This window comes from Thermobia domestica, chromosome 17 (genome assembly GCF_964235325.1).
Source record: "Thermobia domestica chromosome 17, izTheDome1.hap1.1, whole genome shotgun sequence".
Classification (NCBI taxonomy): Eukaryota; Metazoa; Arthropoda; class Insecta; order Zygentoma; family Lepismatidae; genus Thermobia; species Thermobia domestica.
Genome location: NC_137470.1, coordinates 109,300,928 through 109,318,519, shown reverse-complemented (window position 1 = coordinate 109,318,519; position 17,592 = coordinate 109,300,928). Strand labels below are relative to the sequence as shown.

General features: G+C 38.4%; 1 protein-coding gene across 8 annotated transcripts in view; it reads left to right on the top strand.

Annotated features, from left to right (window-relative positions):
• RalGPS (Ral GEF with PH domain and SH3 binding motif) overlaps positions 1 to 17,592 on the top strand; it is a 385,336-nt gene that overhangs the window by 154,942 nt on the left and 212,802 nt on the right. Inside the window, exon 1 of one of the 8 annotated variants that reach the window (XM_081744131.1) lies at positions 15,415 to 15,436. The exons of the other annotated variants lie outside the window; for them this stretch is intronic. The gene's annotated coding sequence lies outside the window, so the exon portion shown is untranslated. Of the gene's footprint in view, positions 1 to 15,414; positions 15,437 to 17,592 lie in introns of those variants that run through there. 8 annotated transcript variants of the gene reach the window in all.

Here is a 17,592-nt window from a genome sequence, read left to right as displayed (position 1 = left end):
ATGAATTTAGAACATCTAAATGTAGCATGCCTAGCACATCTTGTGCTGTTAGAGTATCTGAAACAGTATGTACCTAAAGGACGTACTTAGAACATGACATATATGTCCCAAGTGACTACATAAAAACAAATGACTTAGAGTGCGAAACTGAGCCAGATATATGAATGCTATATTTGTGGTACATACTTTCAAATATCAATTAGGTGTAATAAGTACCTAAAATTGTAGGTAGCTGAAGTACATAACACACAAATATCATATGTTCCAAGTGTCGGATATCTAAAGAGTAGCTGGGACACCTAAATGGCACATGTCTAGCTCATCCTGTGCTGTTAGGGAAGGGGCAATGTTGCTCTGAAGCAACATCGCATTCTGTTGCGTTATCCGCACGAATTATAACTTCAGTGGTCATTTGGTTGGCATTATTGCTTTCCTACGATATTCGTATACATGATTTGCGGGTCGCTTCTTTAGATATTTTTAATCTTCAACAGGGGACAATCAAATTTAGTATTATAGAAGCTTTATATCTTACGTTCCGCGAAAGTTCTTTTTTGATCTTTTTTAGATTGTGGTTTCTTGCTCTGTAGGGAAATATTTAAACGAAATTGTTGGTAATTACTGAGAGTATTCTTATGATATTTGCCCATGATAGGGCAATGCTGCTTAGTAGGTACACACAAGACCTATTTTATGGCAATATTGCTTTGAAAGAAACACCTTGTATGTTGTAACCAAAGTATAAAAATAATTTAAAAATTACGAAATTATGAACAGGTAGACATGGTTCGACCATAAAAGCAAACTAAATATTTTAATGGTAATGCTATCGATACTTGCTCATTAAAGGGTTAAAACAGTGACGCAAATAATATATTACTCTGAATACTTACTTTGATTATACGATGTTCTATTTGGTCAAACGTAAGTACTACTAGCCTTAAATTTTGCAAAGTGACACAAAATTTCCCTATTATAATTTGAAAATTCCCTTTTCTGGTGTAAGGCGAAACGGGAAAGGCCAAACGGGAATTGCCGTCTCACCTTGCAATCAAATTAACATACACTATCTTAGCTTCATAGCGAAGTAATGAAAACAGGCATAAGGCAAAACGGGAAGACACTTTTCGGCAGCTTATAACTCTGAAAGGAAACATTTATGCACCCAGGTTGGTCTATACTTTGTCTCATCTTTGTGTGAGGAATCACCTCCGAAACGTTGTCTGTGTTGTTTTGAAACACCCTTTGCGCAAAAGTCGTACGGGTGTAACTGATTTGGAAAATTCAGGGGTGTACGCTAAACTGCAACACAACATTAACTCCACGTGCCTCCAGGTAATGGAGAGTGTGCAGTTGCGTTGGGTCAGGCCGGGAATAATAGCGGCAGAAATTATAGTATTTTGTTTCTCCATGGCTTAGAAAACAAATTATCGTCATTGAGTATCTTGTTCTCTCCGCATCACGCATAATGACAATTTAACTAACAGACAAATAATTCGAGACAGCGACATTTGCCTATCTTTGAGGCTGATTCTGGTTACGAATCTATAGTCAAATACGTGTACCAAACAATTATTGGAACTGTTTTTGTTCAGCAATGACATCTAAAAATTCTCGCATGCTGTGTCAGCTTAGAAAGAAAGCGAAGCTATCAGTCAACACATCGTCTTTTCTTATGCAACATGCATCATATGTAACTTTCTAAGCACACAATATTGGACACATCACAATGTATCAGATAGAGAAAGCAGAACATTTTCACTCGTCCGTGAAAAGAATGTTTATCATTGATCAGCAGAAACAACAAACTTTCAACATAAAATCTATCTGTCATTGTGAAGTATAATTAATACCGACTAAACAGCGGTAACAATACAAGCGGCATGTAAATTAAATGCATTTTACTTACGCAATCGTTTGTAAACAAACTATTAATTCTTATCGGAAGAAATCATGTCCATTGTGTATAATTAAATTGTTACCGGAACGTGATTGCCAGTAAACAGACATGGAAAATAAATATTTAATGTATTCTGCTTCAAATCCAATTAATACTTTGTCGTGATTTATGTTTCGGAACGGCACCTACAGCACATCATTAAAGAAACTTAATGTTTCCAAGTCGGACATGCACTTTCGAAATTGAATGAGTTTGTGATAATAATTGGTGCAACTGACAGTGTGTTGAACTTGTACTCAGCAAGAACCAAGTTTTATTTTAGTGTTCAAGATAGGTACGGTCCTAAATTCAAAATAACACAAACTTAACTAGCTGAGAGAGGAAAATCAGTAATCGTAAACGAAGTTAGCGAATATGGTAGCTGGATTCATTCCTGTTCGGCCTATTCCTGTTCCCTCTTCAGTCCTGCTCTCAATTGGGTATTAACTGTATCTCATTTCAGGTGTACGCGAAACTGGAATTCATCTTTGCTGTATTTTTGTTTGTCCACTGATACATGGGGTCCCTGGTTCGATCCCCACCCAAGTTTGTGGTGTACAACATCGTGTCCATGGGTTTCCTCGTAACATTCCCGTTTCTTCCGACATTCCACCGATTCTTCCATCATCACTCACTTGCCTTAACATTTAAACGCCCATTGACGTAACTGCTGCGTTGAGGCTTTAAACCTCAAGAACTCAGCCCCTAATTAAACTAGAAAGAAAATTTTGATATCAATATATTTCTGAAAATGAATCTTTCCGCCGATATACATTTTATATATGTTGAGGGTACCACGGCGAATGGGAGGGAATTTTTTTTTTCAGTCAGGGTTTTTGGAGGCGTTCCCTCTTTGTGGGAGTACGCTCTTAAAAATATGTGTGTGAAATAATGAAGTAGTCCACTACGTGGCAATATCCTTTTTGTGTACTTGTTTATATGGAAGAAGGGGGGCAAAGTTGGCTAATATTTTGTGTTTCAGGACAGTTCCATTTAAGACAAGATATCTTTTCACTGAATTGTTCTACAAGCTGTTACGTCGTTGCAATCTCTTCCATAAGCTTTCCAAAGATGTATCAATCATAACTGTGGTAATTAGGGGGTCACCAGGGCCGCCAACGTGAAGGTCTGCAGCAACCACTCGAGAATGATATTTAAAGGGTATTTTATAGGAATTTCGCTTTGAATTTTTGTCTCGTTTTGTATTGCAACAGTGGCTACCATTTTTTATGTAACTGTTACAAGTGTGTTGCTTACACATTAGCATATTTTTTCAGCTTGGGGTGACTAGAAAATGTTGCCAGGGACCCTCAATATTCTATTTTTTTTCCATATTTTGGGACGTTTTTGTTTCTTCTACGAATAGGGAAGAATTACACAAATGTTGCTTCGTTGAAATTTGTGTTCTCTAAGCTTCCCAACGATATATTAATCATGACTCTATAGTAGTTAGGAGTTTCACCAGTCGACGATTTCGTTCAAATCCCTGGCAGGCGTAGAAAGGTTAATTATTCGTCTCCTGTAGCCTAAATGACATAATTGTGGAACATAAACTAAAAGAATGTCAGTAGTCCATCTCTGCAGTCACTGGTTCGATCCCAGCCTTCATCGTGGGCTTTGTGATCAACAAAGAGCGTGTGCTTGGGTTTCTTGGGGATTCTCTCATTTCCTCCCACTTTATTCCGCCATTATCACCAGTATCATCATTATAGCCTTACTTAGCCTCGGTTAATATATGCGGAACGTTGAACTCAAAAATAAATAGTTAATAATTTTACCTACCTAACCTAAAGCATATAAGCGTGTGAAGTTAGATTTTATTTCATAAAGCGTAAACAAGCGAGCTGCAAAATCATATAAATGGATGTGGAGTGAAATTACTCATTTTACTATATCAGTTTACGGTTCTTGGAATGGATTGAGTACAAAAAAAAAATGAAATCTTTGAGTTTTACGTCCCACGATTATGCCGGTTAGGGTAAAGGAGACGGTGATGATGAGTAATGAATGAAATGGTGGATTGGAGAGAGAGGAAACGGGAGAATCTCGAGAAAACCCACGCACACGGTGTTTGTCCACCACAAAGTTCACTTGTCGGGAGCTGGGAGCAAACCCGGGACCCCAAGCATCAGAGGTGAACGCTCTACTACTGAGCCAGCGCGGCCCCTGGATTGAGTACAATCTGCATCAACTGACACTCTAGTAGTTGGGACGGACTGATCAGTGCCGAATTTAATTTTCACTACAAAGAAAAATCTTTTATTAACACCTCGATTTTGCAAACTAGACAACGATTGAATCAAATCATTCAATGAAAATTTGAACTAATCTAGCCAGGAAGTTGATTGACACGATAAAAGTGAAGTTAACGAAATTTCTCTGCATCCGGTAACTAAAGAAAAAATACTTAGAAATAACATTGATTGTTGAGGTATCCACTGTTCTATTCTTGGAAAACAATTTGCACACTCACCCACGCTTATTGTGGCACCATTACAACTACAAAGGCTGGAGATTCCACAGTCGGATCGATTTGCGACTAAGACAGGAAGAGACGTTCGAGAGTAACTACAGACGCTAGTGTAGCCATATTGAAACATTAATATCCAAGAGCGTCAGGGTCGTATCTATGCAAATGGTGTTTTTTTATTATTATTATTTGTACTTATGGTAGTCGATTAGCTTATATTCGCGTAGTTTTAGATTAATCCCTGGTAGGTATTACTGCTCCTCACGAGATGAGAAATAAAGTTTCCTTGTCTCTTCGTAATTTTTGTAGAAGCGTCGCCTCATCTTTATTCTCGAAGAATTGTTTCTCGTCTCGTCTCGATTCTTGAAGAATATATATGAGACAACCAATAAACTTACTTATATTACTGTTTCATAAATCAAATAACATGCAGAACTCGGGGGTTTGATGCTATAGACGCCAGGGGCAATATCCACCAGGTATGTATATACGAAGGATGATCGAAAAAAAAATCAAAACACAGTATGGCCTATGTGAGACCATAACTGGTAGATCAACACATCCAATGATGGATTGTACTTGGCACACCAATAGATGATGTTTTCCTTACCAGTTGCACAGAAATTTGCGTCAACTTCTCGTAGCCACCGTAAGGCAGCGGTTTTGACATAACATACAAGATAATTGTGGCCACCCATGCTCTGTTTTAGAGCAGGGAAAAGGTGAAAATCACTGGGGTTAGGTCAGGGCTGTACGTAGGCGCTCTAATAGTTCTCAGCGTAAACGCTGTGTGCTGAATTAAGTCTCGCATTATCATTCAGTAGAATCACACCACGTAGGAAGAAACAAGGAAGCTTTTTTCTGATGGTATCCTCCAACTCTAAAAGTTGCGTGCAATTCCTTTCAAGTATGTGCGGTTTCTCCCTATTCCAAATAATACATCAGTAGCACCCTGATACGTTCCAGAATACAGTGTACAAGTCTTCCCTGGATGAAGCAATTGCTTTGAATTTCTTCTTGCATGGAGAAGATTCATGTTTCCGTTCCATGGATGGCTGCTTTCTTGATGTACTGAACAGATGTAATATTTTTGTCACTGGACACTACCCAGTGAAGCAAATTGTTCCCCTTCGCTGAGTAAAGCTGCAGGTTGAGCGACGTCACCATTCTGGGCGCTCTGTTAGTACCCGTAGCACCCATTTCGCGCACACTGTCCTACACTTAGGACATTAACCACAATGTTCTGCACAACAGCATGTGATTGTCCGAGCTCAGTATGTTAAGCGTCATATTCTTTTATCCATACGAGCATTGTTCACGTCTGTGGTTGAGGTTTGAAATCTGCTACTGTGTCCAGAGTTGCCGTTAACAATACTGCTCCGTCCTGTGAAGTCACGACACTAATTCGCAAATGTTGCCTTGAAATTGAGCCTTCCCCACATACCACAGTCTGCCTACGAATATCAGCAAGTGTTACATTTTTGGCCCACAAAAACTGCACTAGTGACCTCACTTCCACTCTGGACCAAGTTTTCAGATGATTTACCATTTTCTGTGTACACTTGCGTATACTTTGTCGAAATTCGAAGACATCAAACCTGTAACAAAACATATTCTTAGTCTACAAATAAATTTTCGTTAAGTAGCAGTCAGCAACACAAAAGTTCCATGCTTTGTAATCTTGTTTTCCGATCATTCTTCGTACATATATACAGGGTGAACAGTAACTACGTGTGGACAAACTTGGACAGATGATAGTGCATCTAAAAAGAAGCAAAAAAAAAAAAAGTCCTAGTGAATATAGGGGAAATTCCGTCCCGTTTAGGAGTGACAATGTGTCGAAAGCATAGGAACATGAACTTCAGAGGCCAACAACCTAAAAACAATACATCGTAGAGAGTGTAAAACGTTAAAAACGTCACTTATAGGGCCCATACAAGGTCGTCGGTTTGTGCAAACAGGTTGACCGTGTATGGTGCTGTATGAACTGTTTGCGCAAGCACGTGGACCGTGTATGGGCATGTTTGTGCAAAACACGAGGTTAATTTCAGAGTAGGAGGCCTAGTGTACAGACGCTTATTTCTTGCGCTATGACGTCAATTAATAGGAATCAAAATTTCTGGAGAGAATTTATTGAACTTTATCGAAATTTACCTGAACTGTACAAGGTAAAGAATGAAGATTATAAAAACAGGAATCTGAAAAATGTGGCATTTGAGAATTTGGTGAATAAAATGAAAGTAGATCAGAAGGCGGATAGAGAGTCACTGAGGAATAAATTCAGTTTTCCAGTATTTTACCGAATGTAGTTGAATCCATTCGTAAATAATTTTTATACTCTACAGTCAAGCTTATCTCAAGCTCGGCTATTAAATTTTGATGACTAAACTTAGACCGTTTCTTGAACCACTCTTTCATCCACACCCTCTTTTTTTCTTTTTTTTTTCGCAGGTCTTTCTTCTACCGAAGCACAAGCAATTACTATCGCTAAATAAGCTGCTTCGGTGGACATGTTTACGCAATCAAACTCAAAATTGAACTGAAGTTTGTGCAAACAGTTGAACCGTGTATGGACGAATGTTTACGCAAACACAGTGTGTGTACAAACATGATATTTGCACAAACCGTGGATCGTCTATGGGTCCCTTTAGAAAGTCATACCTACTCTATTGAAAAATGTATTTCAAAACGCAGCTATGCGTGCGCACGGGATTCCCCAAAGGAACGGAAGAAGTCCCGGATATGCTGTAAAGGAAAGAAGTGTCTCCTAAACGGGACGGAATTTCCCCCATGTTCACTAGGACTTTTGTTTTGCTTCTTTTTAGATGTACTATCATCCGTCCAAGTTTGTCCACGTAGTTATCGTTCATCCTATATATATATATATAAAATATAGGGGGTGGCCAAAAAAATCTAAAAAACTTCATACAGGACACGTAAGTTTGGCCCTCCACTGTACAACACATGTTGCGGTTGTCGATCGTTTGTTTTCAATGTGTCATGTAGACCTTCCTCTTCCGTCAGCAGTAACCAGTTCGCCTGTGAGTGTCGTGGTGTGAAAGTGATGCGGTAAAATGGGCGACCTGACACACTTCTAAAGAGGTATGATCGTTGGTGCCCGTCTGGTTGGAGCTTCAGTGGCGAACATTGTGAGGGTATCGCAAGGCACTGTGTCCAATATCACGAGGGCATACACAATTCATGGGCAAACGACGTCTGAAAAGCACAACAGTGGTCGAAAGACAATGTTGTCAGATAGGGACCGGAGGGCTTTAAAACGGATTGTAGCAGCTAAAAAGAAGACCACTGCAATGAAAATTAAGTCTGAACTCAATTCCGGGCTACAGAACCTGGTTTCATCGAAAATAGTGCGACGGCAACTTCATAAAATGGAAATTCATGGCAGGGCCGCTATCGCCAAACCCCTGGTCACACAAGTAAATGCGAAGAGGCGTATCCAGTGGTGCAAGAACCACAAGAACTGGACTCATGAGCAGTGGAAACAAGTAATGTGGTCCAATGAATCGACCTTCACCTTGTTTCCAACAAGCAGTCGTGTTTACGTATGGAGAACACCGTCGCAGGCCTATGATACAGACTGTCTGCTCCCAACTGTAAAGCATGGGGGTGGTTTTGTTACAGTATGGGCAGTGATATCGTGGTTTTCTGCAGGTCCCATCATAGCCCTGCATGGAATGATGAATGCTAAGATGTATGCGGCCCATTTTGGGGGACCAGGTTCTACTCATGGCTCAAATATTATTCCCTGATGGTGATGGCATCTACCAAGATGATTTGGCACCCCGTTACGCTGCAAAAACGGTGAAATCATGGTTTGAGGAGCATGACCAGGAGCTATCACACCTCCCCTGGGTACCACAATCACCAGATCTGAACATCATTGAGCCATTGTGGCCTGAGTTAGAAAGGCGTGTTCGGTATCATTACCCTCCACCAGCATCCCTTAAGGAACTAGAGCATGTTTTGGAGGAACAATGGTACAAAATTCCACGCACCACGATTCAGGAGCTGTATACGTCCATTCCACCTCGGATTCAAGCTGTTTTGGACGCAAAAGGAGGCTCTACACCATACTATGATTTTCACACTTTTACAAACGTTTTAGATTTTTTGACCAATCCCTATATATATATATATATATATATATATATATATATATATATATATATATATATATATATATATATATATTAGGATGTTTCAAAACAACACCAACAACGTTTGGGGGTGATTCCTGACAACAAGATAAGACAGAAAGTATAGACCAACCTGGGTGCACGAATGTTTCCTTTCGGAGTTATAGCCTGCCGAAAACATGAAAAATTGTACTTCATAGCTCCAAAACTATGGGATTTGCCGTAGTTAGGTCCAGACTTCACTTAGGAACTAATATGTGCCCTATCCAAATATTCATGTTTCAGAATCCTAAGGTACTCACGCAACAATTTTTATAGAAGAAGTTGGGCTAAGGGTATATAATTTGAAGTACTCACTAATTACCTCTGTAAAAACTGTTGCAGAAGTACCGCAGGATTTTGAAACATGGATAGTTGGATAGGGAACATACTAGTCCCTAAATAGTATTGACCCGACTAGGGTGGGTCCCATAGTATTGGAGCTATGGACCTTTAAAATTCATTTCTTCATATTTTCGGCAGCCTATAACTCCGAAAGGAAGCATTTGTGCACCTAGGTTGGTCTATGCTTTTTTTCTTTTTTTTTAGATCTTAGTGTCAAGAATCAACTACCAAACGTTGTCGGTGTTGTTTTGAAACACCCTGTATAACGTGTCCCACAAAGGGGTTACATAGTTTGAACTTTAATAACTGATGTTTTTAAGTCACTAAGATGGTCAATACTGATGATATTCTAATGTGGAATATGTTCAAAATGCCCTCAATTGGCAGCAATGCCTCCTCCGCAACGCTGTGGAACACACCGACAGACATGTGATGTGGTTTCCGTTGGAATGGACTCATAGGAAATCTCAGTCGCCTTTCTCACGGCATCCAGCGTACGTGGTTTTGTGGCGTATAGTGTTCTTTAAAAGTCAACCACAAAAATAAGTCGAACGGCATTAGATCGGGAGATCTGGTTGGATACTCTATTCTTCCTCGTCGGCCTAGCCACCTCTCGGTGAATGTTTCACCCAGGAATTGTTGCACGTATCGATGGTAATGTGGCGGTGCGCCATCTTGTTAAAAAAAATCATCTGAGTACAGTTGAACAGCTAGCACTTTTTTATGCAACATGTTAAGGTATTTTATACTGTCAGTGTTCCATAAAAAAAATCGCCCGATCCTCTGATCACACCAATCCAAGAATATTAACAGCTCGTTCTTCCATAACATATAATATTGTCTCGTGCTCGGTACGCACAGTTGTGGCGATTGATAGGTTTTATTCAATTTAAAAGTCGTCTCACCAGACTAAATGATGGAATCAGTCAACTATTCATTATCGTAAATCCATTCACAAAATTGGAAGCGTGCATCTGGATCGTCCTCATTGACTGCGTAAAGCAACCTTGGAATGTAGAATTTTCACTTTGTTTGCTTTAAAATGCGATGAACACTTAATTTGCTTACATATAATTCACGTCAAAATTGTCGTATGGACTTCTGAGGGGACCTGGTGGTAGTTTGTAACACTGCTTCCATTCCTCTTTCATTTTCTACACGTGACGAAGACGCTGTATCAAATTCTACCCGCCATCGTCTCTGCAATTGTTTCATGTTATCACCTTTCCAGAAACACTTTAAAAATCCACTTTCGTTATTCAAAGGAAAAGTTCCCAGCCTCTTGTGAAGTACTCGTCGCTACTGGCAACTGATCTGAAAATAAAAGAAAAACAAAACAAAAATGAATGGGGAAAGGAAAAAGAAACAAATTAATGGCTAAATATATATATAAGAGCGCCAAATAAAAAATATGATCATATTGTCTTTAATACCTTCTCTGTTATTAACATTCAGACAGTGTAAAAAGGTAAAGATTGTGGTGAACAGCATCGTGTTCGTGAGTTTTCTTGCGATATTCCAGTTTCCTTCTACATTTTCATTCCATCAACTCTTCCATGATCATTCACTTATCTTAATCAGTTTTCTCTTTTCGCCTAAAGGGCATAATCATGAGATGTTAAACTGAAATAGCTATTTAATTTAATCTGAATCACAGCTACTAATCTACTCCATTACAGTTCGCGAATTTACTTTTCCGTATACTTTTTGAGCCACAGAGAAGAGAACTGGTCATTATATTCCTGCTTCTACCACCACAATGATACTATTTAGTAAGGCTAGGTAAATGGGTTAGAATCTGCCTTTGGGTAGAACAAGTTGACAATTGAAAACGAACTTAAATTCTTACATTCTGGTATAATGAAGTTCACTTTCATTTGTCAACTTGTTCCTACACGAAGGCAGATTCTAACCCATTTGCCTAGCCTTACTAAATGGGATCTCATATATAATGTAGGAGAAAGAGTATTGAACCTTTCCCACAGGAGATGGAGTTAATATAGCAAATCTCAGTATATATGTGTGTTGCCGAAAACGATAGAATGTAATTGTGCAGAATGGTTTATATGTTGTTTCATAATTGTATTTTGATACAATAAATTCATTTTTAAGCTTCCAAGATCAATACTATTAGTCCAATCATAATATGAAAATCAGTAGAAAAAATCCTTATGAGCATGGGACTTTGTAAATAGATGTATTAAGTTGCATTGAAAAACATACTAAAAGTCCCCAAGCATCGCAAGTGTGCTAAGGCCACCATATTGGAAGATGGCCGCCGCAAGATAAGAAATTGTTTTAAAGTTCCGATCAGTTTAAAAAATACTTATAAGCATGGAACTTACTTTATAGATGTATTTTGTTACAGTGAAAATCATACTAAAGTGCTTCCAAAACTAGAAACAAATTGACAGCTCAGAAGCACGTGCAGATTTGTTTTGAAGAAGGAAATCTACGTCACATAATTATTGCGGTCACTCAGCGAGGGTAGAATCATAAACGCCATTTTAGCAACAGTAGGTGGAAGGTTTCCTTGGCAACAGACCTCAACATTTCAATGTTGCCGTTAAATAGTAAACACGTGTTTGCAGAATGAAAGAAGTGTCCTTAGTTTCTTTGCACTTGGAAGTGATTTTAAAGAAAAGTATCTCCTCCTTCCCAACATGCACAAACTGGGACGGCAAACATATCCTTTCATCCATTCCAAACAAACCAATATTTACAGTTCCAGCTGATGACTCACGATGCGGACGAAGTGGCAACAGCGTACCACGTGCTTCTCCAAACGTCAATTTGCTTCTAGTTTTGAAAACACTGTAAGAGTTGCAAAAGAATTAAAAGTGTGCTACGGCTGCCATATTAGAAAATGGACGACACAACATGAAAAATTCGTATGAATTTGTAACTAGAAGAAAACTTACAAGAAAGGAACTTCGCAAATAGACGCATTCAGTGGTAATAAAACAAAGCATACTTAAAGCCATCAAAAGTCAGAAGTGTGCTATGGCAGTTATAATGGTAAATGGCCACTCTATTACGAAAATTAGTTTAAAGCTATGCTCACTTTGAAAACTTTTAAACATGAGTCTTTGTCAATAAATGTCTTTAGTTGTAGTGGAAAGAACAAACAGAAAGGACATCTCAAGTAACTCCCTACTTTCGTGGCCGGTGAGTACCAGGGTTGATATGGGTATGTAGAGAACCGGTAGGCCTTACACTTTACGTTTGTCTTTGTCACAAAGTGAGGTGTCTTCGAACAGGAGTCGAAAAACCGATTGATCTACATGTTAACAAATGCTATTGTAGAAACTCTGGTTTGTTATGTTCTGGTATGTGTAAAAACTGTCAGAGACTTTACTGTATGAATAAGATTAATGCAAGTGATCTATTTTCTGATGACGAGGAAGACATAGACTAAAAGTGGCGATTGACGCAATTTGATTCAATTTGTTTTATTCGTAAAAACATCTTTTGCTTTTCACATATTTTATTTCTAATGTAAATTTTGTAAGGTATATATTTTCAAAGGTGGTTGAAATATATATAAATTTTTCACTCATGCTAATGAGAAAAAAATGTATCAGTACCGTTGAGGATCTAAACAAATAAAATAGCTGTCATATTGCAATATGCAGAGATAATACAAGATGGTTTCTTTATTTTATTCACTATAGCTAAGTGCATGTGTAAAAAGAATTCATGTCTTCTAATTATTTCATATTACAACGTCCAGATTTCAATATGGTGGCTATGGCACACTTGCGCTTTTGGGAGAATTTCAGTATTGCTCTTCACTATCACAAATGTATCTATTCACATAGCCCCATGCCTTTAAGGTATTTCCTTTATTGATAACTTCAAAAGATTTGGATTTATTAGGGCGGCCATTTTTCAATATGGCGGCCGTAGCACACTTGTGATTTTTGGAGACTTTTAGTATGTTGTTCACTGCAACCGAAAGCGTCTGATCTCAAAGACCCATGCATATAGTTTTTTTTTTTTAACTAATTACAAAATTTTGAGCTAAAATGACTCGTCTATATGTAGACAATCTGATATGTGAGCATTTATGTTCTAGAAAGCAGAAAGTGAAGCAAACCAACTTCATGTAGAGATTTTTTTTCATAATATCTCTTATCAAGGAGTAGGGAGAGACTCTGATTCAGTAGTAGAGCGCCTATTTCTAGTGCCTGGCCCCTGGTCCGATTTCCAGCAAAGTCATTTCGTGGGGGACAACATCGTGTTCGTGGGTTTTCCCAGGGTACTCCCCTTTGCTCCCACATTATCATTCCACCAGTTGGTCGTTCCATCATTTACTCGCTTAATCATTAGTCTCCCTTACCCTTCAGGGCATAATCGTGGGACGTTAGACTGAAAGATTTCATTTCTTATAGTTTCTATGGAGTTTCTACATATTATTGCTATGAAAAAATTATATGCACGTATTAGCTATGTAAGATTTTTCACTGTTCCTTGTGCATATTCTGTTGTACAACACTAAGAAATGTGCATTCATAAATTCTTGTATAATGTGTAAGCATCATTTTACTGCTTTGACATCTGTGGGAAAAATCTGTTTTTGATTATTTCCATTGTGGCACGTACTGCTCGAGAATTGTTTAAAGTTTTCCACAGATAATGCAAAGATTTGGTTGCAGAGAATTGAGCCACTTAGAGGAGGATGATTAAAATTCGAAGGCCATTTTTTTTTTATGAAAATGAAGGTTCTTTCCAGACATGTTCAGAATATTTGAATGGAAACCGTTCTTGGAAAAGGTACCGCGGTGGCTTAGTGTTCACCTCTGGTACATAGGATCCTTGGTTCGATCCCATCTCGCGCCAAGTGAACTTTGAGGTGGACAAACACAATGTGTGTGGGTTTTCCCGGGGTAGTCCCGTTTCCTCCCATTTTTCATTCCCCCATTTCATTCATTTATCATCATCACCGTCCCCTTTAGCCTAACCGTCATAATCGTGGGACGTAAGACTTCGATTTCATTTATTTCTTGCAAATACTCACTATTCGCACCAGTCAGGTTATTTTAAACTGAATTGGACAATTTGTGGGACAAGGTACGATTCTTGGTTGTATGATTGAAGTAATTATATTTGAATTCAAAACTTTTTCTGACCTTACAGATAGCTTCGTTCAAATAGTTTGCTGTGGCTCAGCAAGTAGCAGAATGTATAGCACGTGTGAATTCTGTGCGGATGTTTGAAGACACGTGAATTTGTCTGAGTCTATCATACAACTGTAAGTCAATGTTGCAGCACAAACTAGACTTGATTATTTCAATGTACTTCAAGGAACTGCTAAAGTTACGATCAAATCTACAGCCAAATATATAGACAAAGATAAACTGAACAAGTACAGTGGAAAAAATTAAATATTTCAGTTTAACGTCTTATGATTGTCCTTTAGCCTAAGGGAAACGATGGTCAAGGTAAGTGCATTATGGAATAATTAGTAGAATGAAAAGTGGGAGGAAACGAGAGCACCCCTAGAAAGCCCACGGACACAGTGTTGTCCACAAACTTACTTGGAAGTACAGTGGAAAACAAGGAAGTTACTTTAGAACATAGTACAGTAAACAGCATCAACCTGGTAGATGAAGCCAATATACAGGGTTGACAATTTTTTTCTTGATATGCTCTTGTAACTTTTATACTAATTAGTGGAAAACGCTTAAATTTTGCACCATGTAAACAGCTACAGTGGACGTTATTTAGCATATTCCTTGATACCATAACGCGTTGATAGCATATTCTCTCCAAAACTTCCTAACATATACAGTATTTGCACACATTATCAATAAAACTATATTGTTTAGCAGGAAAGTGCTTCATGTAGCATGAAAAATTGATCTTCATCTATACTTTTTCTCTTATAAAAACAATCTAGTTCTATCACTTTTTTCTGAGAGTACAGATGGAAGTATGTTATAATTACTTGTCTTTCCGGGTGCAGAACAGTATCGTTCGAATATTACATAGACACAGTGGCTTGTAGTATCGGATCTTGCCCTCCCAACAAAAAAATTCTGGGTGCGTGCCTGTTGTGGGCCGTAAAATTAGAAATTTCAATTTATTTCACTTCAGTTCGCAACGTAGAATTCTCTTGTGGGATAATTTCAAAGATTGGATGGCAACTCTGTTATTGACACGTGAGGGGATTCCCAAACCACGTGGAATGAAGCCGGCACGAAAACGTTCGAGTCCTATGAGCTAGCGTGACACATGCACGCCTTTCTTCCGAGTAAAACCCCCTCTGCGTCAACGTGACTCCCATAGCAACTACCGTCAGTTTACCCTACATCATAACACTGAGCAGTGTTATCGAGTTTTTCGACAGTGCACGTTGTCTTATGCAGTGCTAGGATACGTTCCCAAGAAACATCTAGGAACATACATCATGACGGCGTTGTGTAAGTGTCAGTGGGCATGTAACATTCGATGGAGCCGACGAAAGAAATCTGTGGATGATGGGTATGTCAGATGCACGCTGAGACTTGTGCTTTTTACTTATTTCTCGTTTTGTTTTCGTAGTCGCAATATTTTAAGTTTTCTTTAACTGGGTACATGAAAAACTGGCAAAAGAGATTACAAACAATATATTAATAAAAGAGTATGTATTATGTATGCAGAACTCTATTTCTTAAGAGCTCTCGCCTTTGGCGCGAGCGATCCCAGATTCAGTTCCCACTGTGAACAATTGATCTGAAAGGTGTAAGAGCTTTTTCAGGGCAGGCGTCTTGAATGATATTTTCCTTGGTCTCCTCACTCACACTGGGCACATGTCGGGATGGTACATAACATAGAATGTTCTAGGCCTCATCCTTCCTCTCCTATTTCCTTGGGTAGTGTAATCGGTGAGGGACATCTCTCATCCGTGATGGGTTAAAATGGCCACCTATCCACTTACTCACTCACTCTGTGTCCTGTAGAACCCGAAGGTTCAATGCTGCTTTTGCAAAAGCTTTCCATTGATTTCTATCCTTAGCCAACTGGATCCAGTTTCTACTTTGTGTTCGTATTTCTGCTAGATCCATCTTAATATTGTCCTCAGATCTGCGCCTAAGTCTTCCTAATGGTCGTTTTCCGATTGGTCTTCCCTTTGAGATTTTGAAAGCATTCCTACTTTCTTCCGTCCTGGCTACATGACCTGTCCATCTGAGCCTCTTAGATTTGATAACCCTAACAATGTTTGGTAAACTGTATAAATTATGTAGTTCCTCATTATGAAGTTTCCACCATTCTCCATTCCCGTTCCTCTTGGGTCCAAATATTCGTCTCATGATCTTGTTCTCAAATACTTTGTTTGCGTTCTTCCCTCAGAGTAAGCGCCCATATTTCGCAACCATACAGAACAGGCATTATTATAGTTTTATGTATTTTAAGCTTCAAATTCTTCGACAGAATTCACGACGACAAAAGATTTTGAACTGAATAGTAACACGAATTCCCTGCTTTTAGGCCATAAATGCCGAAAGCCCAGAAGTTTGATTTTTAAGAGAGTTCGGTTTACTAAAAGCTCCGTTATATAATCACCCTGTTAGTCCATCCAGGAGAGAGAAATTCTCAAGAATTACTTAATGGGTCACCAACTATGGCCAGAATGTAGAGGGGTCAAAACTTAGGAATCAAGTACGTTGATGGAGATAATTATCTATCGGAAGTAGTGGAAATCAAATATTTCACATTAAGGTTGATCAATATAGAGCAGGAATAGCAGTAGATAGCAAGAAAAAAGTTTTCTGCAATCAATTCGTCCATCTCGAGACAAAGGGGCGTATCTCATCGTAAGTTTTCCAGGAGACAAGTTTAAACCTTATCTCATTATTTGTTCTATCGTAGTCTTTTAAAATTTTAAGTTTGATCTCCTTTTTTTTTCAGGCATATACCTTACGAAATCAAACTAAATTTTAAAAGAAGACAATAGAGAAATTATGAGAAAGTTTAAACTTGTCTTGTAGAAAAGTTAAGAAAATCAGATACGCCTCTTTGTCTCGAGATGGACGAATTAAGCATCCGAAGAATGTATTCAGTTTCTACTTTATCTTTCAAAAGAGGAAGTGATAAAAATCAGTTGGAACTACCAGTTCTAATATTGATTTATATAGAACAACAAGGATGAGATATGCCGAGAAGCGTTTTTTCTTCTTTGAATACATTTAGAGTCCTAAGAATAGGTATAATCATCTTGATTGACCCTCTATTCAAACTAGAAGTCGCAGAAATCGATCACTTATTGGTTTTGTTGTGAAGTGAAAACTGTGCGGTTTTCTGCGAAGAGTTAAGCACCCTAGGAATTTATATTTCATCTTCACTATAATCTTATTAAAACCGCAAATGATAGAAATCTACCACTTCCGGTTTCGATGTTAAAGAATATATATATTATATTACTAGTGTATATAATATATATAATATAGATAGATAAAAATGAAAGTGACTATGTGACTTAATAACTCTTGAACCACCCGTCCGACCTCGATCAAATTTTCAACATAGATGAGGTTCGGGCCTGTAATGATTTTCATTATTGCAGTTTGACAGTGCAACTTAGGGGAGAGGGAGATATTTAAAAATAATCAAAAATGACCGATATTAGTGTCGAATCCATAGTTTCCGGGGTCACTGAC